The sequence below is a fragment of the Parasteatoda tepidariorum genome, chromosome 11 (genome assembly GCF_982258835.1).
Source record: "Parasteatoda tepidariorum strain Cologne lab strain chromosome 11, Ptep-v5.0, whole genome shotgun sequence".
Taxonomy (NCBI): Eukaryota; Metazoa; Arthropoda; class Arachnida; order Araneae; family Theridiidae; genus Parasteatoda; species Parasteatoda tepidariorum.
This window is the reverse complement of record NC_141765.1, coordinates 73,501,783-73,516,901: the sequence shown is the minus strand read 5'-3', so window position 1 is coordinate 73,516,901 and position 15,119 is coordinate 73,501,783.

Sequence of the window (15,119 nt, the reverse complement as noted above, 5' to 3'; positions counted from 1 at the left end):
AATAAGATAATAAATATTATACACCTATTTGCTTATTCATAGTTAGAAATGCTTATCTGTATAAAGCAATACAAAGTGTATTTTATGTATTTTAGTTATTTGTTTTATTACTCTCTAAGCCATAAACTTTTTTCAATATTTCATATTAAATTGTTTTTTTCCTCTTACTAAACGCATTAAAAAAATAACAACACTAAAATCAATTTGTACTCTATTTTATTTATTTAAATGAAGTGAAGCTCTCCAGCTGCAAAATTAAGCTTAATTTAAATTTTGCACTTCTTACAATATTTTAAGAAAATATTGCATCAGTTAGTCAAACCTTTCGCTTTGGAATAACTTAAGAATCTTTAAGAGGCTATTTATTTAAATTAATTTTTTCTGTTTAATATTCCAATAATAAATAAAAAAAAAAGTATAATTGATTTATCGTATAACAAAACTAGTTGCACATATATTTTTACATTAGCACTTAGAAACACTTATTTGTATATAACAATGCAAATATTATTTTTAGAAAGATTCGGTAATCTGCTTTGTTACTCTTGAAGAAAATCATGTTTTGATGGGTTTTAATACTAAGCTTTTTACTTCTATTTTCCTCGTTTACAAAAATAACGTCAATTAAATCTTTATATGTTTTTCTTTATTTGAATAATGTGTAAAAGTCTAAATAGAAAACTTGATTTTAATTAAAAAAATTCATTTGAATGAATAACCCCTTAAAAACTGTGTCTAAAGTAATTCCAAAGAGAAAGGGTGAAAGTTTTTTTTAAGAAGTTCAGTGCACATCCGGTATTAAGGTGGCGTTCCGGCCCTTAGTTGAACCACCTCTGCCCTTGATCTTGAAGGGGTTCAAGAGCAATAGGGGATAAATTTCAAGGGTAAGGGATAGTGGGAAAATAAAGAACGACGAACCTTAAAATCATACCTGACTATAGGGAGGGCATCGTTTCAATGAGCTTTAATTTTTTTTGCAAATGAAAGAGGTGCTCACAGGTACGCTTCGTTTTTAGGACATGGTTTTGTAATAAATTGTTTAGCCCATCATATTAATTCTTCTCATCTTATCTGCCTCTAAATATGAACATTTAAATTTAATAAATACTTGGAGGTAATATGAACACAAGTGTTGTTATGTTATCTTGCAAAGACAAAATATGTCGTAATTCGTCATGAATACCAATAATAACGGAGGTACTGCAAGAGTTACTCAAAGGTATGCTGCTTTTTTTATATGATTTTATAATTTATTGTTTTGCACATAATATTAATTCGGTTAATTTTATCTGTCATGGAATATGAACATTTAAATTTAACAAATGCTTGGAGGTAATATGAGTACAAGTGCTGTTATCTTATTTTGCGCAGACAAAATAATTCATAATTCACTTTGGAATATCAATAATAATGGAGGTACTGAAAGAGGTTCTCACAGGTACGCTACTTTTTTATGACATGGTCTTATTATCGTCAGTTGTCATAAAGCGTAGTGTAAATTCTTTTCGTTTAGGCTCAAATGAAATACGAACTTTTAAATGAAATAATGGATAGGAGGTAATTTAATCTCAGGAACAGAGTGTAATTGGTATCTTATCTTGCGCAGACCAAAAATTCATCGTGGACAACAATAGAAGTAGAGGTACTGAAGGAAATGCTCACAAGTGTGCTAATTTTTTATGATATGGTTTTATAATTATATTTATAGCGCCTCTTTTTCGTATATACTTTAAGGAATTGTGAAAATTTAAGTTAAATGGGTGGAAGGAAATTTAAATGCACGAACAGATTGCTTTTAGTATCTTACCTTGTGCAAACAAAATGTCGCAATTCGTAGTTGATAACAATAGTAATGATAGTTTTTTTTTTCTCAAAAAGCACTTATATTGCATAAAACACTTAAGCGTCTACAAAAAGTGACAAAACCGATGAATTTCTTTTATTCACATTGCTAACGAAAAACTGAAACAAATTGAGCAATAAGTAGATCAGAAATGAAACAAGAGAACAGATTACATAAAAAATATTTTTCTTTTAATTGTGATAATTTATTTAAGCATGTCTCATAATAATTGAGATCTTTATTTGGTTTTGATATTTAAATAAAACGATGTGGTTTATCAACAGACATTGACTAAAAATTCATTGCTCATTGATTCAGCTTAAATTTTTGTTTTAACCCTGGTATACAGTTTTACCTAATTTTTTACATTCTAAAAAATTCCGGATTAAATTAAGGCACAGCACTTCGGGTGCATCATCTGTAAAATCCATTTTAATCATGAAATATTATACCGTAATTTTTACAGTAATATATTTTTAATCAGAGAGATTCAGTGATTTTATGATAATTATTGCTGCAAAAATTTCGATATATCAGATTTTTTATTCCGTAACATTTTGCTCCGGTAAAAATAAATTGACCGGAAATAGTTTATTATGCTTCTGTTTCCATTTTGTTATCCTCTTTTAAGTTCCTTTTATACATTTTACGAATTTTCTAGTTCTTTTTATATATTTTAAGAGCAAAGCACTTCCCCAAATACTAAAATTTAAGTAGCATATAGGTTCAAGCTTAATGGACGAGTGATTCAATGAATTGCTCCAAACGTTATTTCCATGTAACATTGAAATATATAGTAATACAGAGATAGTAGTGGTCATAATTTTGTTAAAACTTAAAGAATTAAACCATGCAAACTCTAGTCTTTTTCTAAATAAATGACACGATATAGTGCTATAAATATCTTGAATGACGCATTTAAAAAAAAACATATAAATTTAACAAAAACCATTAAAACGCCATATTCTTTCATTTGTTTGGAATTTTTAAAAATAAAAATCTTCTATATTTATAACATTTATGGCTTAAACTTATTACATTAATTGTAAGTGATACTTATAAAAACACATAACATTTAAAGATTGAAAATTTAAACGTAACATAAAATAATATCATAACATAAAATAATATCAGGAATTTAATTATTAGATATTTATGTTAATTTATAAATTACAACGAAAGATATAGAACTGCTTTGTATGAATTAAAATCTCCAAAACTATGTCAGACAATTCTCCCATCTATGCCAGTCAATACGGGGATAGTTATTGCTGGTTGTGGATGAAGCTAAAGTTGTCGTTCAATGATGTCCCATACGTGCTCGATTGGTGAAAGATCTGGTGATCAAGTAGGCCAAGGCAACATGTCGACATTCAGTAGAGCATGTTGGGTTACAACAACAGTATGATAGTGAGAGTTATCCTGTTAGAAAATATCCCCTTGAATGCTGCTGATGAATGGCAGCAAAACAGGTTAATCACCTGATTGAAGTAAAAATTTACAGTCAATGTGCTTTTCATAACCACGAGAGTGCTTGTGTGAAAATTGCTCCCCAGACCATAATTCCTGGTGTAGATCCGGTGTGCCTAAGCTGGAGACAGGTCGGTAGCAGGCGCTCACCTGACCTTCTTCTAACCAATATATGGCTATCACCGGCAGCAAGTCAGAACCGACTTTCATTAGAAAACATAATAGATCTCCAATCTGTCCTCCAGTGAGCATTAACTTGATGCCACTCACGTCGTAAACGGCAGTGGTTTGGAGTGAGTGGAATGCAAGATACAGGAAGTCTCACTCGGACCTCTCCTTGGAGTAGTCAATTTGTAACAGTTCATTGTGTCACTGCAGTTCAAATATCTTATACAAACTCAGTATGGTGCCCCACAGCCATATGCCGTACACGGTGGTCTTCCTTCTGAATAGTGCCGTATGGTCTCCCAGAACCCGATTCTCTGGAAGCAGTACCTTCCCTTTATCACTACTGCCAACAATCATGCACAGCGAGACATGATCGCTCAGTGGATAGAGCGTTCGCCTTCTAATGAGGTGAACCGGGTTCGAATCCCAGCGACGGCTCATCTTTACGTATTCCGCACCCTGCTCGTACTGACCACGGTGCGACGTAAAATATTTTCAGTGGTGTACGGATCACATGTTAGAGTCCCTTGCCGTCAGGCTAACCATGGGGGGTTTTCGTGATTTTCTTCTCCGTGTAACGCAAATGCGGGTTAGTTACATCAAAAAATCCTCGACGAAGGCAAGTTTGTCCAATACTTGATCCAGAAGTTCCCTTGTCTTCTAAATTGGGTTCAAATTTACAAGACTACAGACTTGAACTTATGTAGTCGTAAACCCTAAATTGGGCCTGCTGTTCAACAATGGTTATAAAATCAAATCATGCACAGTGGATACATTTCTCCCCAGTCCTTCTGCAATATCACGGAAAGAAAATCCACCTTTTTTCAGCCCTATTACACGACCACGTTCAAAGTCAGTGAGCTGTTGATAATGGCTTCTTCGTCTTTTTAAAGGCATTCTTGATTAACTACAACTCACTATGTCAAAAATATAACGTAAAATGGCGCTTACGAACTGTAGAAGATGTATTTAAAGCAGAGTTCGTGATTTTTTTGATTTTTTTAAAAAAAATCAAAAAAATCGGATTATTTTGATTTAAATCGGATTTTTTTGATTTAAATCAGATTTTTTTGATTTTTATTTAAATACACTATAAGAGCTTTAATTTATGATCAAAAAAACTTTATAAATGTTTCATCAAAATTAAATTAATATTAAAACTATATTATAACAATATTTTAGAAGCTCTAACTTACTAAAATAATTTTTCATTATAATGCATAGCGACCATTTTGATACAAAGGCATGATTGAAATTAAAAGACAAGATAAAATAGATAATTTAAAGAATACTAGTTTAACTAATAACACAAAGTTTCAATTAGCATAGCATAATTTTAATTTAAAATTGTGATCTCTTTTTTTTCTCATGATTTATAAAATGGCAAAATAAATGCAACAGATTGTGTTTATAAATATAGTTATTCATCAAAAAATAAATATTCAATCTATATATTTTTATGTTAAAATATTCATTTTTAATCTTTTATCAAAATACATAAGTTAAGCTAAAAAACATTTTTAAAAAAATCTATGTACTCATTGGAATTTTTTTTCACAGAAGAAAATCTGATAATTTCAAAGATACCGTAAACATATTATGAGAAGAAAAATAAAAACCAGTTAATAACCCTACTGCTTCAAATAGACTTTGATAGGGAAGAATGACACTATATCAGGAAAAAAATATCTGAACTTAGCTTTTTTTTTTCCTTCTATTTTTGGCATATTAAGGTAATTTCTTTTTAATATAACCTCAAGCTTTAGAAATATAGAAATTTTCATCAATAAACTATAATGTAGATTTGAATTTCATGCCTCTTTAATCAAAAGGTAGAATTTTAATTAACATTTGCTTTTTGAAAAAAAGCATGTTTATTTACTTTCTACAGCTATGCAAGTCAGCTATGCATATTAAGACAGCATTAAATATTTACTTCAATCTGTACTTTCAATGTTAAGAATCAAAAGATTTTTAAACATGTAATTTTAAATGTGTTTAACACACTCCAAGAAAGAAAGTAATTTCGTTAACTAAAATTAATTAATGCAGCAATTCATTCAAAATAAATTTTAAAACTAAGAAAAGAAAATAATAAAAGTATCAATAATTTAAAGCACTGTTTTTTAACTTTTAAAATCAATATAATATATATATAAAAATCAGTTGATTTAAATCAATGATTTTTTAAAAAAATCATTTGATTTTAATCATGATTTAAATCGTGATTTAAATCAAGCTGATTTAAATCAAGCTGATTTAAATCAACGAACCCTGATTTAAAGCAACCATGATTTGTATGTTTATAGTGGTGCTATTAAAGCCTAGCGCGAAATTTGAATAGACATCATATTTTAATTGTGAAAACAAGCCTACCAAATTTAGTTTATAAAGCACAACTCCTTTTTGGTGTTGGTAATTTTTTTTCGTCAGTGTATATATTACATCACATATGTATATTACTCGCACACACGCATTAGAATTTTTTTTTAAATACGCGATATATTATATATATATATATATATATATATATATATATATATATATATCAAACATTGTCATTATAGGAAAATAAATCTAAAATGCATTTAAACCTAATAAAATTTTAAATCATTATTATTCTCAAATTTGATTCGAAATTATGCATCTAATTCTTTAAAACCGCATCAATAGCATATATGGATGACTTCCTATTCAAAATTTCTATTGAAAATATGTTTGAGTATATTCAAAGTAGCGGAACAAAATATGTCCGACTCATTGGAATCCGTGCATGATAGCAGACTTTGAAATAAATTGTTTCAATAATAATAATAAATATTTGAAAACGTACGAAATATAAATCACCAAAGTTGTTGAGAGACCGATGGAAATCTCTGTCAATGTTTCCCCCAATGCCTTCTAGCTACAAATCGGAATTGTTTCGCTTAAAAGCGGAGTTTTAAATGAAAATGAAGAAAGGTTAAAAGGGGAATTTTGTAAGCATACATTTTCGACTAGAGTCCTTTCAATAATGCAAAAGTATCCATTTTAATTCTCATTTATAACTAGAAGCATATTTTAAAGTATAGCTAGTAATTAACATATTAGTATTATAAAATGTAATCTTATCAAGTACGAAAGTTAACTTTTTCAATGATTAAAACAAGTTTTGATTGTTAACAAACAACAATAAAGTAGTTTGTTTTATAATTGCAGTTAAACAACCAGTCCGTATCGGTACCAATTGATAGCAATGCATCAACGTTGGGTCGGGTATATTGGCATGGCCCAAAAGGCAGCTCCTAGATTAGGACTTAGTGGTGGAATAACCCATATATGGCAGTACTTTTACTTTCGTTACTTGTACCGCCGGTACAAGTAAAAAGTACGTACTTTTACTTGTACTTCGTTACTTTTTAAATTTAGTACTTTTACTTGTACTTTCGTTACTTTTTTAGGGAAAAAGTACAAGTATTTGTAACGGAAATGTCCAATGAAATCGTTACTTTTTTCTAAAACTCAGAAATCTTTCTAAAAAAAAATTTAAAAAAAAATTAAATTTAAAAAAAAATGCTTATGTTTTTTTAATTTATAAAATTAATGTGCAATATATAAGCATTCACAGCTAACTTCGTGAGTTTAAATACCTTGACCTCCCGTGGAGCGCTTATTCAGCGTGGTTAAGCGATGGTTAAGCACGTTCTGAGAAATTCTCGCAGCAGATTCAGTGACACCACTTTCGAAATGCAATTATTTTGCAAAATGAATAAAAAATATTAATTAGCAAGTTATTTTCATTTATTTTCGAGTTTTATGCATTTATTTAATAGATTTTAAATAAAAAATGTTGGATTTTGTTATTGTGTTTTTCAATTTTCTTTTTGAACTCACTAAAAATACATTTTTGTCTTAATAAATTTTTTACTAAATACATTTTTACCTAGTGCATTTTTTACTGAAATTATGTTTATGCCCGACCTTGTCAAACAAAGCCCAGTCAAATTTCTAAGTTTAGATCTCTAAGTCTAATGTTCGGAAAATGATTTTCTCGCATAACTTCAGCATTAGCCATTGTTACAAATAAAACTGTAGACTGTTCTATTTCAACTTATACTGCACATTCAATTATTTTTTACCAGCTCAAAGATCACAAAGCTATCTGAAACCCCGTGTTTGCTTTGTTTATGTTTGTGCTTTTAAAACGCGTTTCTATAGAGTTAAACAATTTTAAATCACTGGTAATTTAAATAAATAAAAATAATAAACTAAAAATTAAAATCAATAGATAAAATTTCTTTTTCGTGCAAATCCATAAAAAGTTTGAAATTAAAACTATATTTGATTTTAAAGTTATATTATACGATTATATTATAAAATTATATTATAATATTCTTTCGAATTTAAAAGTAAATTTAAATCCATAACTTTCGAAATTAAAAATAATTAAATAAATAACAACAATTTTGCAAAAACATTACAGAACATAAGAATATTATTCAATAAAATTTAGGTTACTTTAAATTTTCAATTTCCTAGAAATGTACTTTTAAATCGTTACTTTTTTTGTTTTGTACTTGTACTTTTACTTGTACTTTTTACTCGTTACTTTTTAAAATAAGAACTTTTTACTTTTTACTCGTTACATTTTTTAAAATTACTTGTACTTTTACTCGTTACTTTTTAAATGTAACGTTGCCATATATGGAATAACCTGCTTTTAAAATTTATGGAGAGGAAAAATATGAAAATGGCATGAAGATGGCTGACCTGTAAGCCAGTGGAAATATTTTATTTCAAAAATAATTGTAATATTAATCGAAAAGCTTAGCAGAGGAAGAATTATGTTAAGATAAAAACTCTAGAATTGACAGTTAGTAACTAGCTTGCAAAAACATCAACCTCAATTTTTTCAAAAGTTTGCTTTTTACTTATTATAGTATGTAAAATTTTGAGTTAAAATGGTTTTCTGAAATTCAAACTTTCAGAGAAGTTGCAGTTTCAGATTTTAATACAACATTTTAGAAAGCCCTATTCGTCACCCTTGTACCATCTACATCTCAGAAACTCCTTGTATGGTTTTCAACTTGTCATTTTGTTTCCGAAAATTATTGATTATCTAATTCCACACATTATGGCGTACAGCAAATTTAATATCTGTAATTTATTCCTTGAAAAAAAGTAAACACTTTATAATTCTTAACAATTTTATTTTTTCATTTCTGTATAAAAAAATAAAAGATGTATTTTGTTAACAACATCTTGCTAAAACACTATATGAAACCGAACACCTGTCATTTACTAAAAAAATCCACTAACTTTTCAATTGTTCTATGAATAAAGCCAATATTATCCCTGATTTTTATATGTTTTTATTTATTTGTATATGCGTTTATTTATTTTTGCTGTTTATTATTATTAAAATTTATTAGTTAAGTTTTTGAGTTTAGAAAAAGGTAGCAAGTGGAAATACGATCAATATGTATAATTAATTTCGGGATATTTTAGGAGATAATATTATATCCATCACAAGTAATAATTGGCTGTAAGGTCATAAAAAAGTGCTTTTTAATAAATACACCAAAAATAATTTTACAACTAAAATAATTTCATTAAGCATGCTATCTATTAAGTATATCGTTTTGGATTTGAGCAATATCGGATAATTAAATCAACAATCCAATAGTTCAATAAAGTAAGTTTTCAAAGCTGAATGTATTGCAAAAGTAATAGTGATGAATAGCAACTTATAATATTTCATGAAAATTTTTGAAAAGACCAGTGTAAATTAATTTTGGTTTGGTAACTCATTGTTGAATTCAAATCATAAATAATTTAATTTCAAACTTATTATTGTTAACAATATCTGCCAGTATCAAATGATGTACTTCTTTAATTGGGATCGGTTTAATGTTAGTTTTCTTAAATTGCTACTATACGAAAATGTGGAGTGGCAGTTCAAACGTTGTCACTGATTAGTGGAAACCACTTATGTTAAACATGAGAATAAAACTAAAAAAATAAATGAAAAAAAATCAATGTACTTATGATTTTCAGATGCAATACCAGTCAACCCCAAAGAATAAAATTTTGAGGAAAAGCTGATTTTCTGTCACACTTATCCAAAATCAGATAAGAATCAAAACAATGTGAAGTGCTGGAGGAGGATTTCGTTTATTGTCCGGTTTTGCTACCAACCAAAACTTAAATTTCGGTATATTTAATGCTGGATTTTTAAGACTTCAAATAAGATTCTATGTAAAATCTTAATGATCAGGTAATACTATACAGCATTATTGTTTTTACGCGACTGAAACCGGTTTGTACTTGTGTATGTTCGTGTATCAATTAGTTAACATTGCGATGCCATACGTTAAAAAAATTATATATTAATGCAAATAGGAAGTATATAAAAAATCTCCTAAATAGAAACCCATTACACGTGCGTTTAAATATAAAAGTATTGCATATAAACTCTTGCAAAATATGTCATTATTAAAACCCTACAGTGCATAGAATAATTTGGTCTAATTATTATAATATACTAATATAATACCTGATATAATAAATAGTCTACATTTATCTAATATATTGTCTGATTTATCCTATCGTCGAATTTATATTACTTATCGTCTAATTTAACTAATTGATACACGAACGTAAACAAGTTCAAACCGGTTGCAGTCGCGTAAAAACAATAAAGCTGTAAAGCAGCACCTGATAATTAAGATTTTGCATAGAATCTTATAGTGCGTCGAATAATTTTCCAGGGACTTTAGTTCGATTAAACTATATTGAACAAGAACTAAAATTATTGTTAATGTGAACTATATTTTTTGTTGGTAACGTTTCTGAAATCCTAGTCATACGATAAAAAGTAATTTCAAATAATCTTGGGAATAGTGGTACTTTTTGAAAATGCACAACATAATGTGTTACTACATTATCAACTGGAAATGAATAAATATTACTATGAAATCCATGAAATCTCTTTTCCATGATGTAGAATCGCTTTTCTTTTTTCTTGATTTCTTGAATTAGAACCACACATTTCTTCATAGTAAAAAAAAGAGGAAGAGAGAGAACCACAAAACTCAATTAGAAACTGTGTGTGAAATTTATCAAATTTATCTTAATTGCTTGTATTAAGTTGATGGAAAAGTTTATTTAAAATTTTAAAAAAAACGCATTTTAAAAATTTGAGGAGATTGCCAGTTTCGCAACTAAACGATATACATAACTGTACATTAATGATTCTTTTTCTTGAAAATAAATAGTATGAAGTACAGTCAGAGAAAACTCACTTTTTCATATTTTTTTTCCATTTTTAATAATAAGAAATAAAATAGTAATAAAGTTCTAATCGTTCAGTTTTATGCGGCAAATATGCATTGTTTCAGCGTTCAATGCAGGAAAAAACACGGTGAAATATTTTAAAATGTTTTTTTTTTTAATTTCTGGAAACAATAAAATTAACGATATGTGAGAGACTTATTGTTTATTATAAAGAAATGGCAAAGAAACTGCAACAAAACTAATTTAGTGTCTTTATAAAAGAAGTTTGGTCACCACTCTTACTACAACACATAATAAAAATCAAAAGCTAATCTTCATTATTGAATTTTTTGTAACAACTATGAGAAATAAATCATCTCGTTAGAGTTTTAGAAGCCATCAACACAAATAGATCTTTCAGGTAAAATGCATTAAAATAATCCATCAAGTGATAGTGCATATCTGCACTCAAATTGCATATCTGAATTTCAGATAAATATAAAGTATAAAAATTATTACATTATGCAACAACTCCTTGCAAGTCTGATGGCACGTTTTTACTAAGATACTTGAAATAAAAACTTACTGGCTTAAATTAAAGTAGTTAGTAAACTTGCTTAAGTTAAGTAGTTAGCAGACTCTGAAATGGGGGTCCCGTATAGGTGCTACTACTGTATATACAATAAAATGTAAAGAGAATGAGCATTAGATGGATCACTGGAAAGAGGATGTATGGTATTTTTTTAAGAGCAGAACTGCAATTGGTTTCTACGAGCATTTCGGTTGCTACGAGCGTTAAGCATAGCTATTTTGTTTTATTTTTCAACTGTAGCTGTCTAAATTTTTCATCGCTTTTCGTCTTGATATTTGTAGAATGTCAGTAGTTTAAAATATTTAAAAAGATTTCACATAAGCTTGGCTCACACCAATAGTTCCTTCTAGAAGCGGCCATCTTTAAATAAAAAGATATCTCTTCTACTAAACTTTGCTACTTAAGAGAAATGAAGCATTCTTTCTATGCTATGGAGCATTGCTTGCATACTAGGAGAGTACGCATTATTCGGAAGAGCCCAAAACGAGGCTGCCAAAGTATGGTAATTTTTCAAGGATCCCCAATCCATTTAAGCAAAACTTTATTTTTCTGATGCTATAATTTTTTGCTATAATTAAAATTCGTTCCTTTTTCTGGTTCTTTAATAATTAAATTAAAATATTTGCCTCTAATAATATGATATTTGTTTACAAAAATCTTACACTAAGCTCATTTTAGAGCCATTGTTATCGTTAATTATTTAATTATACTTATTATCGTTAATAACTTGGAAGCCAACATTAATGGTTAGTTGAACAAAAATTTTATCTACAATATTTTTTTAATTTATTTTGTTAGCTCTATTTGATATACTTTATTCACTTGTTCTTAACCACTCATCAAAATGATTCTACCACTGACCCTCCCTCCTTTCGAAATTTCCCAAAGAAATTTAGCCTCTGGGGGTTACCACCCCTCATACTTCTGTTAGGATGGAGCAGGAAATTTTTCCCACTCCTGCTTATTGCATCATAGGGAGGAGTACAAAATCTTGAGATGAAGGAGTTATGGACGGGCAGAGAACGCAGAACTGGAGAAAAAAAAAACTCTTTCGCAATACGTTCATCGACCCTCGTGATTCAATGTATGTGAGGGGGTTGACAATCAGTGGAGGGGGGTCTACAAAAAGTGTCGGAAGGGAGTGAGAACGGAAGGAATCGGTTGACTCAGCGGTTGAGCTATCTCAGGACTGGAAGAGCAGTTTTTTGCTCCAATCTTTCTGTCTACCCCTTTCCATTTCTCTTTTGAAGTTTGTTTTTTACTCCTAATTTTCACCCCGTTTCATCAACCGGTGGGTCTTTTTTTGTAGCTCCCCTTCTAGTTTTTCCCGGAAGCTGTGCTAATAGCATTCTGTTATGGAATGAGTTTCTTCAAGACGCTGGGCTCAGCTCTTTTTTTTTTTTCCTTCCCCAATGCTCTGTTTTGTTTCACAAGTTCATTCGTAATTTTTCTTTCTGGGGCAAGGAAATGGAGATTTGGACTACTAAATTTAATTAAGTTGCTTTTTTTTTATTGCAGTTGTTTAACTGAAACTGTTTAAGACGTACACATGGCTGGTACATAACGCAATTATTTTATGCGTTTTTTTTCTGACATTTCGTAATTTTTTTCGGCATAATTTTTTGTGTGATATGATTTTTGCTTCAATTCTATACTATTTAATTGTGTAATTAAATTAACATTAACTATTTTTAGTTCCTTTTAATTAAATGTTGACAAATATTTGAATTCTATTTTTCCCCCTCATATCATCGTCCACTTGAGACAAAAAAAATTAACAAATAACTAAAATAAATGAATAAATGACATTTGTGCGAACATATTAAAATATATGAATTAAAAAACGACAGCCTAGTTCCAGGCGTGGTTGGGAAAATTAAGTTTTTTTTTAAAAAAAAAAAAGAAAAAGAAAAAACGTGATGCTTGTAACGTAATATTGCCTCAATGGTATTTAAATTGAAGTTTATTATTATTAAGCGAAAGAGTTATTAAAATCTAATTCCAATACCCAGTGCTTCAAATGAGTTCTAAAACATTCTTTCTTTACTAATAAATATGTATTTTTTATTTTTTTTTTTATTTTTAGAATCGTAATTAATGCCTGCTTTTGAATTCAGTTTACTAGTTAATTTGTAATTACATTGCAGCAAAAAACTTAAATACTTCCAGAGAAAAGCACATCAGGCAGCGGTATTATAGAAAAAATTATATTTAGAAAAGTGCGACTTTTTAGAAACAACAGAGAAAAGCACATCGAGCAACTATTATGAGATAACAGAGAAAAGCATATCGGTCAACTTTTATTAGTGAAAAGCGAAAATATGTCTGTCATGGGGCCCGAACAGCTTTCAAGGTGCACAGGGAGTATCTTAATTATAACTCAAATAGAAATAAAAAGTTTTGAGTAAATTTTTTCTTCATATCAATTTTATTTTGAAAGTTCTTATAGTAAGCCTCGAGAAATTATTTTAATAGACGTAAGTATAAATTCCTTCTTTTATTGCTCTGTTATTGTCTCCAAGTTTTCTCAATCTGACTAGACCAGACGCAATTTTCCTTCCACCAATTTATTCCCATAAGTCCTTCTAGAAATCTTTCGATGTTAGAGAAGGTCATCTTTTTTTGTTAAATTAGTAGCTCTGTATTGTATATATATAATGTAAACTTAAATGGAGCATTTTATAAGAGATGCTTTAACCATTTCAACGCTATCTTAAAATTTTAATCTACTTCATGATTGTTCAGGAATTCTCCTTATATTGTTTTGTATTACAGGGTCATAAATTTCCCTCAATATTTTTATTTCAAAAATAAAGTCTTCTTCTGCTTTATTAAATGTCCAACATTAATTTTCATACACAGCGACGGGTATAATTAGAGCTTCGTATTTGTGATTTTTGGACTAATAACCAAACATATGACTGGCGGAAGATTTTCTATTGTTATAAGTTTTTTAAAAATAGGCTTTATCAAATTCGATTTACCTAAAATATATTGGTTAGAAGACTATTATGATATAAAATATTTAACATCATACAAGAATTTTAAATTTCAGCCAGAACAAAATTTATTTTGCATGCAAAACTAATCAATATCATTTTAATGTTTTTAGATAATTAAGAAGAAAAAATTTTGAGATAACGTTTTTCTTTCTAAGTAAGTAACATGAAAAAAATTAATGCTCCATAAAAATTGAAAATAAAAATACATTTTTAATTTATGACACTTTCTAAAATATTCCTCACAGAAAATGTTTTCTATTTCTAATATCCTAATTGTGCTTCTTTCATTTAATTACATTATTAAAATTTTGTTTCTCTTTTGTTATAATATATCAAGGAAAAGATTCACCCAAATAATTAATTAATTAATTTCACAGACTCGCAGTAATTACGAATTAAAATATACGCTACAAGCATTTTCGAATAATTAAATTGTTGCAAAGAATGGGTTATTAAATTTCTATATTAAAAGAAAGGAAGCTTTGAAAGTTTTACTGTATTTTCAAAAGCACTTAACATTTGAAATGTGAATCATTAAAATAAATATCGCACTTTAATTGTGATGGTTTAATTCTCTTGTTTCGGATAATTAAATAAAAAATTTTGTTAATTTCTTAAAAAGTATCAATAGCTGCTATAAAAATTTTCTAAGATTCCAAAACTTTCACAGAAATTTTTTTTTTGCATAAGCCTTCCCTTAATAATTTTAAGAATAGGCATTCTGTGGTTACAAGAATGTTATATACTTTCTTATTTAGTCGGAAAAACCTCTCTTAAACTTCACATATTG